Here is a 17,950-nt window from a genome sequence, read left to right as displayed (position 1 = left end):
TTCTAGATTATGAGATTTTGGACAGAAAGCACCAGCCCCCAAAGTGAAGATAAAAACATAGATAATGACCAAGGAGTGAAAGCTAAAGGAACAGTGATTTCTGGGATAGAAGTACAAGGTTTAAAAAAAAGGTCATAATGAAATTTAAACAGTATATATGGCAACCTGTACAGGTTGGCAAGGACAAGAGGTCATAGTTGATTTGGAATTAGTGTGGAATTGGATATTGATTGCAAAGTTTTGAATGAGTATTGAGAGTGGAGGAGGGAAGGCCAACTTGAAGAGCAGTGTTTTAGTCAAATCCGGAGTTGTAATGACAAGAATAAGGATTTCAGTAGTTGAGAGGCTGATGTGGGGCAAAGATGAATGATATTTACAAAAAGGAAGTAGATGGTCTTTGAGATTATTAATTTAGGTTACAGTCAAATAGTACATTGATACTGAAGCTGGAGACAATGGTTAGGGAAGATGAAAGTGAGGACTGCAGATGCTGGAGTTTATCAGAGCTGAAAAATGTGTTGCTGGAAAAGCGCAGCAGGTCAGGCAGCATCAAAGGAGTAGGAGAATCGACATTTCGGGCATAAGCCCTTCTTCAGGAAAAGCCCTTTTCCTGAAGAAGGGCTTATGCCCAAAACGTTGATTCTCCTGCTCCTTTGATGCTGCCTGACCTGCTGTGCTTTTCCAGCAACACATTTTTCAGCTAGGGAAGATGAAGTCAGTTATAGAGATGACGTTTGTTGCTGATAAGGGTGGTGACTGGAAAAGCACAGCAGGTCAGGCAGCATCTGAGGAGCAGGAGAATTGACATTTCAGCAAGGGCTTATGCCCTTGCTCTATCTCGGATGCTGCCTGATCTGCTGTGCTTTTCCAGCAACACACTCTCGACTCCGATCTCCAGCATCTGCAGTCCTCACGTTTTCCTCCGTAAAGATGGTGACTACAACTGTTTAGTTTAACTGGAAGAAACCACATCATGGTGTAAGATAAGTGGGGGAGGAAAAAGATTAGTAGTGAAGTTGGTAAACCGTGCATATTGAGCACTGACTCCATGCTTATAGATGATGTTACCAAATGACAATTCACATAACTAAAAGGAGGCAGCTACGGATATGTGATTAGAAGATTCCAGAGGTAACAGTGCAGACACAAGTAAAGAAGCCGTTGCTCACTATGCACTAAACTATGAACAGATAGGAAATTGATGCAAATGATGTTAGCTTCACCAAACTGGAAAACAGGAGAAGCAAGGGAGGAAACTGGTGTGGTCAGGAAGAACAAAGAGACATTACATACCATGTTAATAGGAATGTTGATTAGCATGAAGTTTCAGATCAGTAGCAAGGTCAAAATCCTGACTGGAGTGATTTAAACATGGTGTTACACGAAAGGTATAGTCAAAGATTTGGGAAGCAACAACACATTCAAGATCTTTAGTGACACAGCAATTCAAGACTGTTTAAATGGCCAAAGTGATCCAAGGTTGTGTTTTGGAATGGGGAATGATGACTGTGATTTTGAGACCTGAAAAGGTGAAGGATAATAACTGACAAGAGGGAGCTATTGACAATGTCAGCAGTGGAAAGGCTATGAAAGGACTTTTGGTCATTAGCGATTTAATGGGAATTGGGTCAGGAAGTCAGTCGCAGATGAGATCAGATGTTAAAGTTGAGTAATGAAAGTAACTATGTCTGGATTAGCAATCCAAAGGCATAAACTAATGATTCAAAGAACATGTTCACTTCCAGCACTGCATCTTAGTACTGTATATAAATTCAGGGTAAACGAAACCTTTGAAAATAAGCTGAAAATGTGATTAAGATGTTGTCAAGTTCAACACTCACTTTCAATCAAAATTTTGTTAGAAGTTGCCTCAAGGAAACTTATCAATCTTTCTCAGTATTCTCCCAACTGCAAAACGTTAATATAGAATATCAGTTTAAACAGTTGTGCCCTGTTTTATGTTTGATCATGATGTAGCAGTTTGTTGCAACAGCCATGAATCAAATAAAATTAGAAACACAATGTGTTAAATAAGTAAGTTATAAACCAGCTTTCAAAATGAAAACTTCAAAACTTTTAACTAACACTTACATTTTAACAGTTTTGGGTTCTGAATCAGTAATGTGTTTGGCAAACAAACAAAAACAAAAGTAGTAATGTCAATAGTCTTATAAGACATTGAAACAATTTCTCCACACTATAGATTAAAGCTTGTCTAAAATTCTGACATTATATTTTAAAAGATTTTCAATAGAGCATTAAGTTATATTGACCAATAAATTAACTCGATCACATGTTGATACAGATTTTTAAACTGAATCCTACTATGGTGAGTTTTGCATCGTTATTTGTTAGCAATTCTAGATATTACTACTCCCAATCTGATAGATGATCAACAAGAGCAGCTCAAATTGCATTGATTATACTCAGACTTTGCTGTGACAAATACTGCATCTAACAAAGCTAAAACAATTATTTAATAAAGACAATAACAATACTCGGTCAGTTTATGTTTACATCAAATTTGACCTGCATTAGGGTCAGTTGTGTAAGAAGATTTCAACAAACACACTCTGATAGATCTTGGTCAATGGGAACTTTCAATAGGTGAACAATCGATTTGAAGGACAAGGATATCTTTACAATACTGCAAATCTAATCGACCCACTGACAATAGCTCTTGTCAATCTACATTCGTACATTAGTTTGAGTGGATTAGAGATTACCATAACCATAACTGTTCAGGATGTGGGATGGCAGGACAGGATGAAGGTAGTGAATGGGAACCGAGCAAATTCTAAATTAAAAGAACTTGTGCTTAAAATGCTCATTATTTGTGATTTCTGTTTGAATGATATGGGTTATGAAAATAGTAACACATAACCTAGTAACACAAGACATTATTGATTATCATTTCTACAAATAAAGAGATGAAATTTTATTTGAAAAGGCACTAAATGAAAATAAAATCACATTACTTCACTTCTTTGAAACCAAAACATAGTAGTGTAATTACATAATTATGGCAGTTTTAAAAGTTCAAAAGAAATCACAGATGGTATCAATACATTAATTTTCAAAACAATTGTCAGCATTATCTCCCCAGTCTTATTCTTCATAAGTATGGCACTACAATTTGTCACTTATGTCTGTGCAATTGTAATAAATATATTCACTTAATCAAACGTTAAGTTAGTAATTATGACTCCATACTCATCCTCAATTTAAATAGATGTTTCAAAATTCTAAAACAAAAGCCTCTCAGTCTTGACCAACTGATCACAGTGTATATTCTCACAATTGGCATAAACATGAAAAATTACTAATTTAAGATTGGCAGAATCGGGCAGGGGATGAAAATAAAACCACCATGACAGATGAAGCTACTTTACTGAAAAATAAAGAATAACTCAGCTTTTAAAAAACTAGATGAAGCGCTATATCTTTTAAACTATGCAAAGATGATATCGCCTTACCATTTGCAGAAATCACTAAAGATAATCAGGATTTAATTAAAGAAGTCCACGGAGTCCTCAGTGTTGTACTAGTTGATCATTACGTTGTTTATGTTTAACTTGGTATCACAAATAAAAGCAAAAAAAAATTACACCGACAGCTGCCGATTTCTCGCTACTTCTCAATGCTTCATCCCCGCTAGATACAATGTGATTTTAAGTTTAATAATTAAGTAACAATACTAAATCATGATTTGTTTAGCCCCTTTCAGTGTAACTAAGTTTTCTTTCTTTATTCCAGAGTGGTTTCATGCACATATACACGCGTGCTTGTTTGTTTGAAAATTAAATTGGATAACACATCAGAGTTATTTTAATACGTTTTTCGCTACCTTGTGGTTAGAATAATTGTTAACTGTACCGGCACGAATTCATTTATTGGCTTAAACAGCTTGCGAGTTCGAGAGCGAATAAAGATTCGCTCTTTTGAAAAGTGTTGCATTTTCTTCTATGAAGAACAAAAATACAAAAGTTCAGCATCTTTTTTTGTAGAATCTACTAGCGATGTACTTGAACTAATAAAAAAAATCATAACTGTTGAAAATGGCGGCGGGAAGCAGCCTCAGGATCCATCAGAAAAAAAAGTTTTTTAAAAAAATACTCATTTATGTCTGGCTCCAAAAAATATCTACTTTTGCTCTTGCCTGGAAAGTGGGAAAAGTAAAGTGTTGATGCTGAGTGGTTCCTTCAGAAGTTACGCAACCGTAAGTTACTGATTCGTTTGAAATTGGATTTAATTCAATAAGATCATTTTTCCTTCCAAGTAGAATCTATCAGTTTAAACTTGATATTCCTTTTCTCTGTTCTCAGTCAAAACTAGCGCTCAAGAAATTAAAAGTTTCGATATTCTTATAATAAACTGAATAACTGCATATTTTTAAAATAACTAATCGCATAATTAAGTAAATTCCCAAAATGACGATTATTATCCTTTTCAGTATCCTACTTTTCAAATTGTTTCAATTTCTCCATTTGCGCACAAACTACATCTAAAGTTTTTTTTCGGTTTTTATGTTAATTTATTTAAATCTACTGTCAAACTTGAACTTGACTTTTACTTGTTTTGGAGGTGGGGAGGGGAGGAAAGATGTAAATTTACAGAGCGGTGAATTCGGTCAGATCTCCCAAGGAGCTGAGTCAAATGTGCCTTTTAGTTTTAAATTTTTGCACGGAGGCTAGGATTTGAGAAATGCGGGGGAGGGGCTGTTCTTATTTTGCTCTAAGAGATAGTCGGGTATACTCGGCGCCATTTTGTAGCTGAAGAGCAGCTTCTTTCTGCCTTCTCCACTCACCTGGGAAACGGAAGCGGAAATGGACTCATCTGGCGCTGCTAACCAATAGGGTGCGGCAGCGTCAGCCAACGGGCCTGCGCGTGAGCCGCGGGTGCGGGGATTACGTAACTGCACATTTCAACAGCCACCTGTACAAAGATGTCCGAACATAATAAGTATTCCTATCACTGTGGTATCTTCCAGAAACACTGCAATTTACTTTCTCCGTATCAAACCCATATAATTAATATCTTGTATAGAAGCCATAACTTTTTAAAAAATGTGGCTTTAATTTAAAATACTGTTTTGCTTATTGTTGTCATGCTGCACAAAGGGTATTCTGTGTCAAACCACATCATTATATTATTAATTCACCAGACTATTCCACTTAAACCCGTTTTCTCAGATTGCTTGGTAATACAAAACTTGAAGATCAATTCTGTTTCCTCATCCTAGTGCTGATGAGTGCCTCCTAAAAATGTTTAAATCCTGCTTGTCCCTCCAATTTTGCATTTGCCCCTGTAATGCCTCCAATTTGGTACACTGAAATCTTCCATCTTTTGAGACTGGGGTCAATTGTGTGGTGCTGGAAAAGCACAGGCACCATCCAAGAAGCAGGAGAATCAATGTTTCAGGCATTAGCCCTTCATCAGGAATTCATCACCTTTGAGATTGGTTTTAATTATATCTTCTGCCACCCTGCATCCTACCAATCTGGCATATATTAGCATCCCATTTCTTATTAATTCTGTTTTCATCTCTTTCATGGTCAGGACATGCAAACCAACTTAACAAACATCAAGCTGCTCTTGTTATTAACTGAAAACTTCAAACCGAACACTTCATAGCTGTCATTATATTCTCACACGCACCAGTCACTCACTCTAGTTCACCATCACTTATATCCAAAACCACACCCTTTTCAAGCTAAACAAATGAACACATGAATAGATCTTTTCAAGTTTTCCTTCTAGATTTACTTTAAATAATTTGATACAACCTTGAAGTTAAATAAAAATACTTTTAGCAATTTGTCTAAAGAGCAGTGTTGAGTGTACAGCGCATGCTAAGACATTTGTTAAAATCTGCATTTGGCTAACAGTGGCATATCTATGAGCAAAAATATCAAGTTCAGACTTCTCTTTTGGCCTTCAGTAAAATTTTTAAGGACTATAGTAAAAGAGAGAAAATAATAAGGATTGATTCGGGATAGTCAATATGGCTTTGTGCGTGGGAAATCATGTCTCACAAACTTGATTGACTTTTTTGAAGAAGTAACAAAGAAGATTGAGGGCAGAGCAGTTGATGTGATCTATATGGACTTCAGTAAGGCGTTCGACAAGGTTCCCCATGGGAGACTGATTAGCAAGGTTAGATCTCATGGAATACAGGGAGAACTAGCCATTTGGATACAGAACTGGCTCAAAGGCAGAAGACGGAGGGTGGTGGTGGAGGGTTGTTTTTCAGACTGGAGGCCTGTGATCAGTGGAGTCCCACAAGGATCGGTGCTGGGCCCTCTACTTTTTGTTATTTACATAAATGATTTGGATGCAAGCATAAGAGGTACAGTTAGTAAATTTGCAGATGACACCAAAATTGGAGGTGTAGTGGACAGCGAAGAGGGTTACCTCAGATTACAACAGGATCTGGACCAGATGGGCCAATGGGCTGAGAAGTGGCAGATGGAGTTTAATTCAGATAAGCGCAAGGTGCTGCATTTTGGGATAGCAAATCTTAGCAGGACTTAATGGTAAGGTCCTAGGGAGTGTTGCTGAACAAAGAGACCTTGGAGTGCAGGTTCATAGCTCTTTGAAAGTGGAATCACAGGTAGATACGATAGTGAGGAATCATTTGGTATGCTTTCATTTATTGGTCAGATTACTGAGTACAGGAGTTGGGAGGTCATGTTCGGATATACAGGACATTGGTTAGGCCACTGTTGGAATATTGCGTGCAATTCTGGTCTCCCTCCTATTGGAAAGATGTTGTGAAACTTGAAAGGGTTCAGAAAAGATTTACAAGGATTTTGCCAGGGTTGGAGGATCTGAGCTGCAGGGAGAGGCTGAATAAGCTGGGGCTGTTTTCCCTGGAGCGTCGGAGGCTGATGGGTGACCTTATAGAGGTTCACAAAATTATGAGGGGCATGGATAGGATAAATAGACAAAGTCTTTTCCCTGGGGTCAGGGAGTCCAGAACTAGAGGGCATGGGTTTAAGGTGAGAGGGGAAAGATATAATAGAGACCTAAGGGGAAACTTTATCACGCAGAGGGTGGTACGTGTATGGAATGAGCTGCCAGAGGATGTGGTGGAGGCTGGTACCATTGCAACATTTAAGAGGCATTTGGATGGGTAAATGAATAGGAAGGATTTGGAGGGAGATGGGCTGGGTGTTGTCAGGTGGGACTAGATTGGGTTGGGATATCTGGTCGGCATGGACCAAAGGGTCTGTTTCCATGCTGTACATCTCTATGACTCTAATATTCAGTTGATATGGGAAGGTGACCTATTATCTAAATGGGGGGGATTTTGGGGTGGTGCGGTACAGAGCGATCTGGGTGTCCTCATTCATGAGTCACAGAAAACTAGCTGATAATAAAGAAAAAATGGAATGTTGGCTTTTATAGCTAAAGGAATAGAACATAAAGGTAAGGAAGTAGTTACAACTATACAAGGCATTGGTCAGACTGCATCTGGAGTATTGTGCACAATTTTCATCCCCTTATTTCAAAAAATGTCGTGTCATTGGAGGCATTCCAGAGGAGGTTCACTAGATTGATCCCAGGGATGAAGGGTTTTAAATATGAAGAGAGATTGAATAGTTTAGGCCTACACTCTCTGGACTTGAGAAAAATGAGGGGAAATCAAATTGAGGTATTCAAGGTGATAATAGATATGTATAAAATAGATGAAACAGATGCTTCCTCTTGTGGGGCATTCTAAGATGTAAGGTCATAGTCTTAGGATAAGGGGTAGCGAACTTAAAACAATTGAGGAGAAACTACTTTGTCCAAAGGGTTGTGAATCTATGGAATTTGCTACCCCAAAGTGCAGTGGATGCTGGGACAGTGAGTAAATTTTAAGGATGAGTTCGACAATTTTTAAAATTGGTAATGGGTTGAAGGATTATGGAGAGAAGGCAGGAAAATGGGGGTGAGGAGCATGTCAGCCACGATCGAATGGGGGAGCAGACTTCATGGGCTGAATGACCTAATTCTGCTCCCTTATCTTATGAACTTATGATCCATTTTTTTAACATTTCAGTGAGAAAAATGTATATAAAAGCCTTACCTTGGACATCAGAGATTCAATTACCAAGAAAAAACTGATGGGGAAGCTTTCCAAAAGGCATAGTGATTTTATGGAAACAATACTACAGCACCCATGATAGTGCAAAAGGAGGCTTGAACATAAAATAATGAAATATCAATTAGAATGCAATTTGCTGGCATCACAGGAAAATATACAGACAAATGTACACATTTCAATGTGAAAATTGCCAGAAGAAATGTTTACATGTAATTTCCAATAGAATGTATGTCCCATGTGATTTGCAATATCTATTATGTATTGGAAATCAGTATTGGTACACAATATCAGTGCACATCTATGACTTTTTTTTCATTGAGTATACAAATTTATTTTGGAAACAATCTATGTAAACAAATCATAATATGGTTATATTTAGCAGTACAATAGTGTCTCAGTTTGTTGCTCAGCCTGTACCACAAAAACCCCCATGTTGCACTTTCACTTCCTGGCTGTGAAGGTGCTGATGTGACTCTAGTGGTAAGAGAATATAATTATAATGTGACAAAATTGCAAAGGTAGCTTTTGATAATGGATGTAAATGGGACTTTGTTTTGTAAAAAAGAAAGTTGAAGGAGATTTTAATATTATGTATTGTTGTATCTGGCATGTGTCATCATTCTGCGATAATTTACACTAGATGCAAAGGAGTCTTAAATAGGGAAAGAACCCTGAACTCTTTTGATCTGGAAACATGTGCCCAGACTACCCAATATTATTGTTTACATCTATATTACATGTAGTCCATATTCAGTAGAATACTCAGTTTTAAGAATACCATACAATGTTATGTTGCTGGAAATGAGCAGATATTCTACTTGAATCTGCTTGTGAGTTCTTTTGTATAATCATTGAGTGGTATTCATTATAAGAAATGCATCTCCTTATATAGTATGTTCACTTATCTACAAGGTGTAAATGAATTGAATGTTTGTAACACCAGACAATGGATGAATCCTTAGAATTCCACTTGCACTATTCAAAAGATAGAATCTCAGATAAAATATTCAGTAAATGTACCCTATAAAAATCAACATGCAAGCTGTACTGCAGATACTAACATACAAATTTGGAGCAGGAGTAGGTGGTGTGATCCCTTGAGCATGCTCCATCCTTCAAGAAAATCAAGGCCGATCTCTGTTTCAAATTTTACTTTCCCATCTACCCTAACTTCTCTTGCAAAACAGGAATCTATCTACTTTTCACATTTTTAAAAACATGAATGACCCTGCCCAAACCACCTTCCATGAAAACATTTCTCTTTATCTCCAAAAGTACTACGCCTTTACTCTCTTCATCTAAGTAATTGATATAAAATGGAAGAAGCTGAAGCCCCTGAACTGTGGCAATCCACTTAACATATTCTGCTAATCATATACATAGTGTTTTCTACCAGCCTTCCAATCTTCTATCTATGCTACTGTGTTATCCACTACATTATATATTTCTACTTAGTGCAATCATCTTTTATATGGCATCTTGTCAAATGCCTTCTGAAAATTCAAGTACAGTGTGTCTACAGTTTCCCTTTATCCACAACAGTTGTAACTGGATGTTGTTTTGATAAACAATATTAACAGATATTAGATTATCTAAATGCAAATAAGTACAGTTTACATAATAACAGACACAATGCAACAATCAAATACTCACAACAAGCAGACATGAATATAGATATATGAACATATATTCTATATTATATTTGCCACCATATTGCATTAGCAATGTAGAGACAGGTTAGGGAACTTGTCATGAAGAGTAAGGTGTTGAAAGTAGTTAATTGTAGTAATCTTGCATCTGAATCATAAGATGATGGGTCCAGCTCAAATTGAAAGACTTCAACACTTAATTGGCTGATACCAATGTAGGAGAAAGTGAGCACTGTGATGAAAGAGTACTGCACTGTTGGAGGTGTCATCTCTCTGAGATATTAATCTAGGGCTGTTGGTTCTTTCAGATGGATCTTCTAATAGTGCCCTGATCCCAGGGCACTATTAGAAGAACATTACAATATCATGTAATCCTTCGTCAATGTCACTAAAACAGATTTGCTGATAATTTTATTAATTGTGTTTGGGGCATTGCTTTGAAAATTGGGTACTGTATTTCTCTTCAATTGAAGAGCAGCTGATTTTCAAAAGTACATTATTGGTTGTTATTCCTGGAGTGATGAAAGGTAATAGTTTTTTCTATAGTCAATTGTAAATATATACACAAAAATGACTTGTACTGTAATGATGAGTATGATTGTGTCTCTACAAGCAAAATCTACATGCTGTAAAAGTGATTTACTGATTAATTATCAGAAATAAATGAAACCGTTGATAGAATTCTATGTACACATGACATTGCAGACAAATTTGCGGACGGTTGAATTCCACAGCCAATTTACACAAAATGCAGTGCATGCAAATATTCTGACACAGAATTATGCAAGTACAAATTCAACTACGGAGGAAAATCCTACTCACACTTGTTTACAGGAAGAATCCACACACTGTATTTCATGCAGATCTACAGAAACTCTGCTGTACAGATAAATGCATACGCCTTCAAATGTATATTCTTGTCATATATATACAATGTATGTGCCGTTATATGCACACAGGATTGCAGGCAAATTTATTCATGGATACATATGCGCATCTTTCTACAAACACTTTGCTATACAGGCAAATACACAGACATTAATTATTGCAAAGAAATGTATACTCACGGGCCAAATGTAATATATGCAGATAGACCAAGACTCTGAACTGCATAAGAAAATCTTTATAACACTGAGGGATGTGCACATACATTCGAGCCTGCATCAAAAGCAGCTCGCACACTAAAGTGGAATGCACTAATTCCAATACGCAGGCAACCTGGTCCACCATGGAACAAGTTACGATATACATCTAACAAAGTTTTTTTTTGTTTGTGGAAATCTTATTTTTCCCTGAAATTCAAATAATACCCGTTTAGTTATGGAGAATATCAATCTTGTACTATTTGATTCAGCAGTGTAGCTGTTCCGTGCTGCATTTATACTGCAGCAACTAGTCTTATATCTGGATACGCATGCTCAGGGCTCCTCTCCCAGTTGGTAACATTTTAAATGTTTGGATTAACACCAGCGGCAGTATCCGCTGTATCGAAAATTCAAAAAGCAACATCATTCGGGCGAATCCCTTTTATTTTAATTTTACACCATTTAAATTGAACATTTAATAAGCACATTTATTCTATAAATGACAAATATATTCTCCATTCAACGTTATGGGTTAGAGATCGATCTGGGATATTGCTACATCGCTGGATTACTTAAATCTTTGTTCAATGGCAGTCCCAGAATTGTGAAATAATTAACTTTTTACATAAAATGTAAGCAATCTGCTAACGACTATCAGAGAAATCTAATAGCAGGCGATAGTCCGGAAATTGGGTCGTCAAATCAGTCTCGTTCCGTTCTGCTGCTTGTCGACCGAACCCGACAGTGACAAGGAGTTTCATTTCACTGCGTTTCTCTCCACAACCCAAAATCCGCTTCACACAATCCGCAGTTTTTTTTTAAATTAGTGTGTAATATTAAGTGTACGTTCTTGGGAAGTTAATTGAAATTGTGCACATCTTCGCTGCCGTTGGTGGATATATCAGGAATTTCAACGCGACTGCACGGAGGTAGATGTTACAGTACAGGGAACGCTCGCAGTATTATGTAACCCCCCCCCCCCCCCCCCGGCAGCAAAGGGGAACATTGCAGAATCGAAACAATTTGTATGTTCCGCAAAACATGCGGAAATCTTTGACTGCGGGGTGAGAATCGGAGTCCGAAGTTGGGCGAAACTGAAACTTGTTACCGTCAGTGTGAAGTGCTCCAGGTCAGAACCGCAAAAGGGAGGACACCGGGACAAACAAATCCCCGTCAGTGTCTCAGCCGCGGCTGTAAAATCCAACCCAGTCCGGCGATCCCGCCTGCTTCTGGTACTCTCTTACACTATCAACGCAAGCACTAAAATAGCTTGGTTTCGATATTTTTACTGGATCATTTCTTAGCATTGTACTGACTTAAAAAGGCAAGGGGTAGTTGGCTGTGGAGCTGTGTAGCAATATTTAGTGATATTTTGCTATCCTGGTATACGGAGGATAAAGTTAAAAATCACACAACACCAGGTTATAGTCTAACAGGTTTAGTTGGAAGCACTAGCTTTCGAAGCGACGCCTGATGAAGGAGTGTCGCTCCGAAAGCTAGTGCTTCCAATTAAACCTGTTAGACTATAACCTGGTGTTGTGTGATTTTTAACTTTCTACACCCAGTCCCACACCGGCATCTCCAAATCATGACGACTAGGGAGGATAAAACATTGACTGGAACTTCGAAAGGTGATGTCTTTCTTCGAGTTTCTTTGCCCAGAATCCAGATAATTTTTTTTAAAATTTCACACATAAAATAAACCTATTGTTTTGAATTAAACCCGAGGTTAGTTTGTATTTGTAATTGAGTGCCCCTTTAAAAAGGTAATTTCGAAAGTTGCAGCGTGGTGTCTAAAAGGGAGTGAAGGAAGGAGGGAACACTGTGGACTACACCCTCAGTTGTGAGAATCAAATGATGATTTTGAGTCTGATTCCTATAACTTTCTGTTGTGTTCGATGGGGTATCCTGAATCTAATCCCCTCCCCACCCCCACCCACCCTAAAAGGGATCTAACCCAGCACTTCCCTACCCAGGGAAGGGCACCGGCTCAGACCCACTGCCCAGCTGGCGCATACTGCTCTTTCTCCTGAAGTCTTGGGGGAATTCTCCTGGACTATTGACATGCACTTTCAAAAACGAACTATAAACAAATACTCATTATTCACTTCTCAAGAACTAAAACGCCTTATTACTGATTTATGTTTTCATAATTAACGGGTGGGAGATAAATTGCTGTTCAAGCTGAGGTAAAACGGAGAACTGAATGCAGAATTCCAGTTTATATTCCTTAGTACTTTCAACTGAATTTAAATTGTGTGTTTTTTTTTGTCAAACGGTTGTGAAGCGATCCACAAATCTGAGACGCTACTGATTTATTTTGCAATTCGATTTTCTTGCAACAAATCATCGCCTAAACGGACTGGGAATGGTTACTGCTCCCGGTAAGGTGCACAAAACCCTGTAAACAAGCCAACAGATCGGCTTTGATCCCGAGCTGCAGTGGTGGCACTGATAATGGGGATTTATTTAAAATAAAAACAAGATCTTAATTAGTATCGAAAAGGGGTTGGACATTAAGGGTTTATATTAACTGTCTCACAACCTCAGAATTGTCTTCAAATTTACGCTTAGAAAACTTCGCTTTAAACGATTGCCATTTCATTCAGTTTCTTTTCTTTTAAAAGGCAGTTTTTTAAAGCTTGGATCTTAGTACAATTTAGATCAGCATCACATTTTTCAACTCTGGTCTCCAGCATCTGCAGTCCTCACTTTCTCCTAGTACAATTTAGATCGTCAATCATTCCTTTTATCTGCGGGAGCTGTTTTACTAGAACGTGGTTTAGTATCACTCAGAGCAGGGAAGCAACCAAAATTTCATTGACACTTTGCAAAATGGAATAGGCTATGTTAATGTTCAGTGTCATTGTACAGCTCTTTCTGAGGCTGCTATAACCTTGCTGCATTTCTACTGTCCAATCTAGAAAATCATGGATTAAACTCCAACGTCCCCCAACAAGCTCTCAATGGCTTCCAGTTAATATTGAAACACCCTATTGTCATGATATTTGTTATTCCCTGTTATTAGAAATTTCGGCTCTTCAGTCGCATTGTGAGATATTTTAATGTGTGTGTCCTAAATCCCAGTCTTTTGGTTAGCAGAGATAGGAAACTGACTTTTTAAAACATTGTCCTCTAATGTATCCTCCAAAATAAGAGTGAAATTTCAAATTAGTGAACCTTTAATACATGAATGGACCAATGTAATTTCTGTGCCTTACATTCAAGCATTGCAACACATTTCATTAGCATGAAATTTTAAATCTTAACTTGATACTGTACAAGCTACGAGGCTGCAACAGGTACAAAACTGGAGCTGGCTGGAACCACTGAGTACAGAGTGAAACAGAATAGGATGCAGACACTTAGCCCATTTTGCTCGGAAGAAAATGACTGCATTGACAAGTATTAATCAGTGAATGCACTGATCATCTTGTGGTGATACCATGTGAAAACATGCAGGACAGTTTCACGTAAAATAAAAGAAACTGGTCGGGTTGACTGGTTGTGCAAATCAGATTAGCAATCAAGGAGTGTAATTTATCCTGTAAATACATTGAAAAGATATAATACTGCAGCTGTTACAAAAAGAAACTTTTGCTGCAAACAGGTCAGTTTATGGTTGTTGCCAAAGAAAACTATCTGGGAAAACGATGTTCAATAAATTTCTAAAGTTGTTTTCACACATTTTGATCTGGTCACGTCCTGCAGCTTAGAAGATTCTTTTCTCTGCTTCAGCAGAATAGTTGCAACTAAAAGCCTAACATCAGTGTGTTTATTTTTTGAAAAGAAAAACAGAACTGCAGGTACTGGAAATCAGAAACAAAATTAGAAATTGCTGATAAAACTCAGCAGGTCTGGCAGCATGTGCGGAGAGAATGCGGAGTTAGGTTTTGGGTCCAGTTTCATTTTTGATTCACTTGAAATTTTTTTTTATTGATGTCACTTCACTGTGACATGTAAAAAAAAATTTGCATGTTTAAACAATTACATAATTTTAACAGAAATGTAATTATGTCATTTTATTAACTGGTTGTAATTGTACTAATGGCTTAAAAGTGGCAAATATTGCAGCATTTTATTCGTGTGCAACAAATTGGATAGTGAGGGCATATATATATTTGTGGGTCATTATTGCAATTGTTTGTGTGAGTTAAGGCAGAAATAAATCATGACAAATATTTACCTGGTTATAAAAAAATGCAGCTTCAATTTAAAAAAAATCAAAAACTTTCTTCACCCCCTAAACAGAGCTGGGAAAGATTGGAATTGAATTATTTGAAGCAGTTATTGAGAGGTACAAGAAGAAAGAAAATTAGAACATCTTAAAGGCTTCATTATTCTACATGTCATCATGTTTGTAGAATACAATGCAAAACAGCAGATCTATATGGCTGCAAATTCCTATATTTCACATTGACTAGAGAAACAACTTGGTGCATGAATACTTGTACACATATGCCAAGACCCACTTATGGATATCTAGATAGAAACATAGGTATAAGAGTAAACCATTTAGTCCCTTGAGCCTGTTCTGTCATTTTTATTAGATTGTAGCTTGAGTGCACCTTGACTCTATATGCTTTGTTCCATATCACTTGATTCCTTTGCCCAGCTAAAATCATCAATCCTAAATTGGCAAATTTTCATTTATCCTTTTCAGAACATATTTTTATCATCCTAAGAGATGATCATATTTTGCATTTTGGAAATGGGCCAATACAACAGTTGGCTCTCTGCCTTACTAAACATAAAGTTTTAAAAAATCATTTAAACTTCAAAATGTTTTAAATCTCTTGTGATTCACCATGTGTCTGAGATGGACAAACCAGAAAATGACTGGTTTGGTTTGGATTGAGTTAACTGATTCCAGCCAGTGTAGAGCTGTTGTTGGCCTCAGTGACCTTGAACTAAAAATGGAATTTCTTTGGCCAATGATATTTGCTCTTGATAGCAATCCCAGCTGTGTGGGTTTGTGAAGTCAAATGAGGACAGGATCTTGTTCAGCTGTGATGCCCTTTGGGTTGAATAGTTTGTTAAAAGTCATTGTCAAAGAGTCATATATAGACACTGGTCAGATGGCACCACAGGCTATGATTTGAAGTCCAGAAAGTAATCTTTAACAGATAGCAAAGGAACATAAAGTAACAGCATTATACTACCTTGTGGAGACCAGTTGCCAAAGTGCACTTCAGGTGACTTTAAACCTAAACAACATGACACAACCTGTATCAATGGAATGCAGTAATCACTTCACCGCATGTCATAGCTGTCCCATACAACCAGTGTTGAATAAGAATTATAACAACACTTTATCACATGGTAACCAGGTGCTAACTATATACTATTTTGATATAAACCAGAAAGTGCTGGAGAAACACAGCAGCTCTAACTAAGTTCTGACGGAGAGTCACTGGACTTAAAATCTTAACTCTGGTTTTCTCTCCCTAGATGCTGCCTGACTTGCTGAGTTTCTCCAGCACTTTGTTTTGTTTCACATCCTCAGCATGCACATCTTTCTTTTATAGAGTCATAGAGATGTACAGCATGGAAACCTGTTATTGATTTGATGGTGTTTTTATTAGGAAAGCATTTACTTGATAGAATTTTCATCAGGTCAGAAGATACTCTGGCAGATAGCAAACCTATGGTACACATTGTGTATTGATTCACAATCATCACCAAATTATGCAGACATTCCTGTAAAATCGTGCTTTACAAACTGCTATAAAAATCAGGAAGAATAATAAGGTATTGAAAATTAATTGGAACTGTGCCTAATTAAATTGTAAAATGTATGCCTCCTCATCCAAAACGTGGCTGGGTGGTGCACACATTTTCTACCAAACATATTGGAAAATGTTTCAGTATTGACATGCAGGACCTAACGACGAAACAGGCAAATGGTAAGTAAGGCAGGATGGAGGTTGGGGTAGTAAACCTGCTTTAGATCGCCATTTCAAAATTAGATCCATGGAACATAGCATATGCTTTGCCTAATCAGTGAAATAATGCCAATACGTGGCCTAACGAGCAGCCTAAAGCGGTCATTGAAGGATTTGACAAAAAAGGGAATATGAAAATGATACTTACTTGACAAGGAGCCCACCTGCACTGTAGTCCTGAAGAACAGTACCAGCCCTTGTTTAAACCCTTCCTAACTGAGTCTGTACATGGATGATCTCTTGCCAATAGATATTAAACCATCAAACGAAGTGTACTGTGTTCAAAATATTTTTAAAAATTATTAAATTTGTGAATGTATTTATTTTCTAGGTTTAATTGAAAAGTTAATGTTATATTTTATCACTGAGAATAGTTAAAAAAAATTAATGTTACAAGAAAGTAAAAGAAATCTGAATCAAGAGTATGTTGCTGGAAATGCACAGCAGGTCAGGCAGCATCCGAGGAGCAGGAGAATCGACATTTCAGGCATAAGCCCTTCATCAGGAATGAGGCTGGTGGGCTGGGGGGGTCGAGGGAACTAAGAAATAAATGGGAGGGGGGTGAGGTTGGGGGAAAGTAACTGAGAGTGCGATAGGTAGATGAAGGTGAGGGAGAAGGTGATAGGTTGGAGAGGAGGGTGGAGCGGATAGATGGGAAAGATGATGGATAGGTCAGGAGGGCGGTGCTGAGTTGGGGGCTTGGGACTGGGATAATGTGGGGGGAGGGAAAATGAGGAAACTGTTGAAATCCACATTGATCCTGTGTGATTGTAGGGTCTCAAGGGTGGAATATGATGCATTCTTCCTCCAGGCGTTGGGTGGTAAGGGTTTGGCGATGGCCAAAAGAAATCTGAATGCCTAGTCAACAAATATCTATTGATGGTAAGTTAGTATCCCAGATTCCAATATTTAATTCATTCTAATTTTAAGACATACTGGATGAACAAAACAGTTCTACGTTTAGCTAGATGTTCCTAAACAAAGGAAACCCAGATGTGAATTTATACAGTACAGGAAAAAACTTGTGATAAAATTAACCCCACTTTTGCAATGGTTTAGAAATTATTTTTAGTTAGGCATAAATTTTTTGCACCAAGTTGATGTGTTAATTTTTATAGGTTCTTAAATCACTTTTTTAATCTCACTAAATTATGCCTGTGCATCTCTTCCATATTCACA

General features: G+C 37.5%; 1 long non-coding RNA gene across 1 annotated transcript in view; it reads left to right on the top strand.

Annotated features, from left to right (window-relative positions):
- The first annotated feature begins 3,860 nt into the window (after positions 1-3,860).
- Positions 3,861-17,950, top strand: part of LOC140458154 (uncharacterized) — a 57,969-nt gene continuing 43,879 nt past the window's right edge. Inside the window, exon 1 of the long non-coding RNA XR_011953441.1 lies at positions 3,861-4,219. This is a non-coding gene — a long non-coding RNA (uncharacterized lncRNA). The remainder of the gene's footprint in view (positions 4,220-17,950) is intronic.

This window comes from Chiloscyllium punctatum, chromosome 32 (genome assembly GCF_047496795.1).
Source record: "Chiloscyllium punctatum isolate Juve2018m chromosome 32, sChiPun1.3, whole genome shotgun sequence".
Lineage (NCBI taxonomy): Eukaryota > Metazoa > Chordata > Chondrichthyes > Orectolobiformes > Hemiscylliidae > Chiloscyllium > Chiloscyllium punctatum.
Note: the sequence above shows the minus strand (reverse complement) of the source record. Positions and strands in the feature narration are given on the sequence as shown.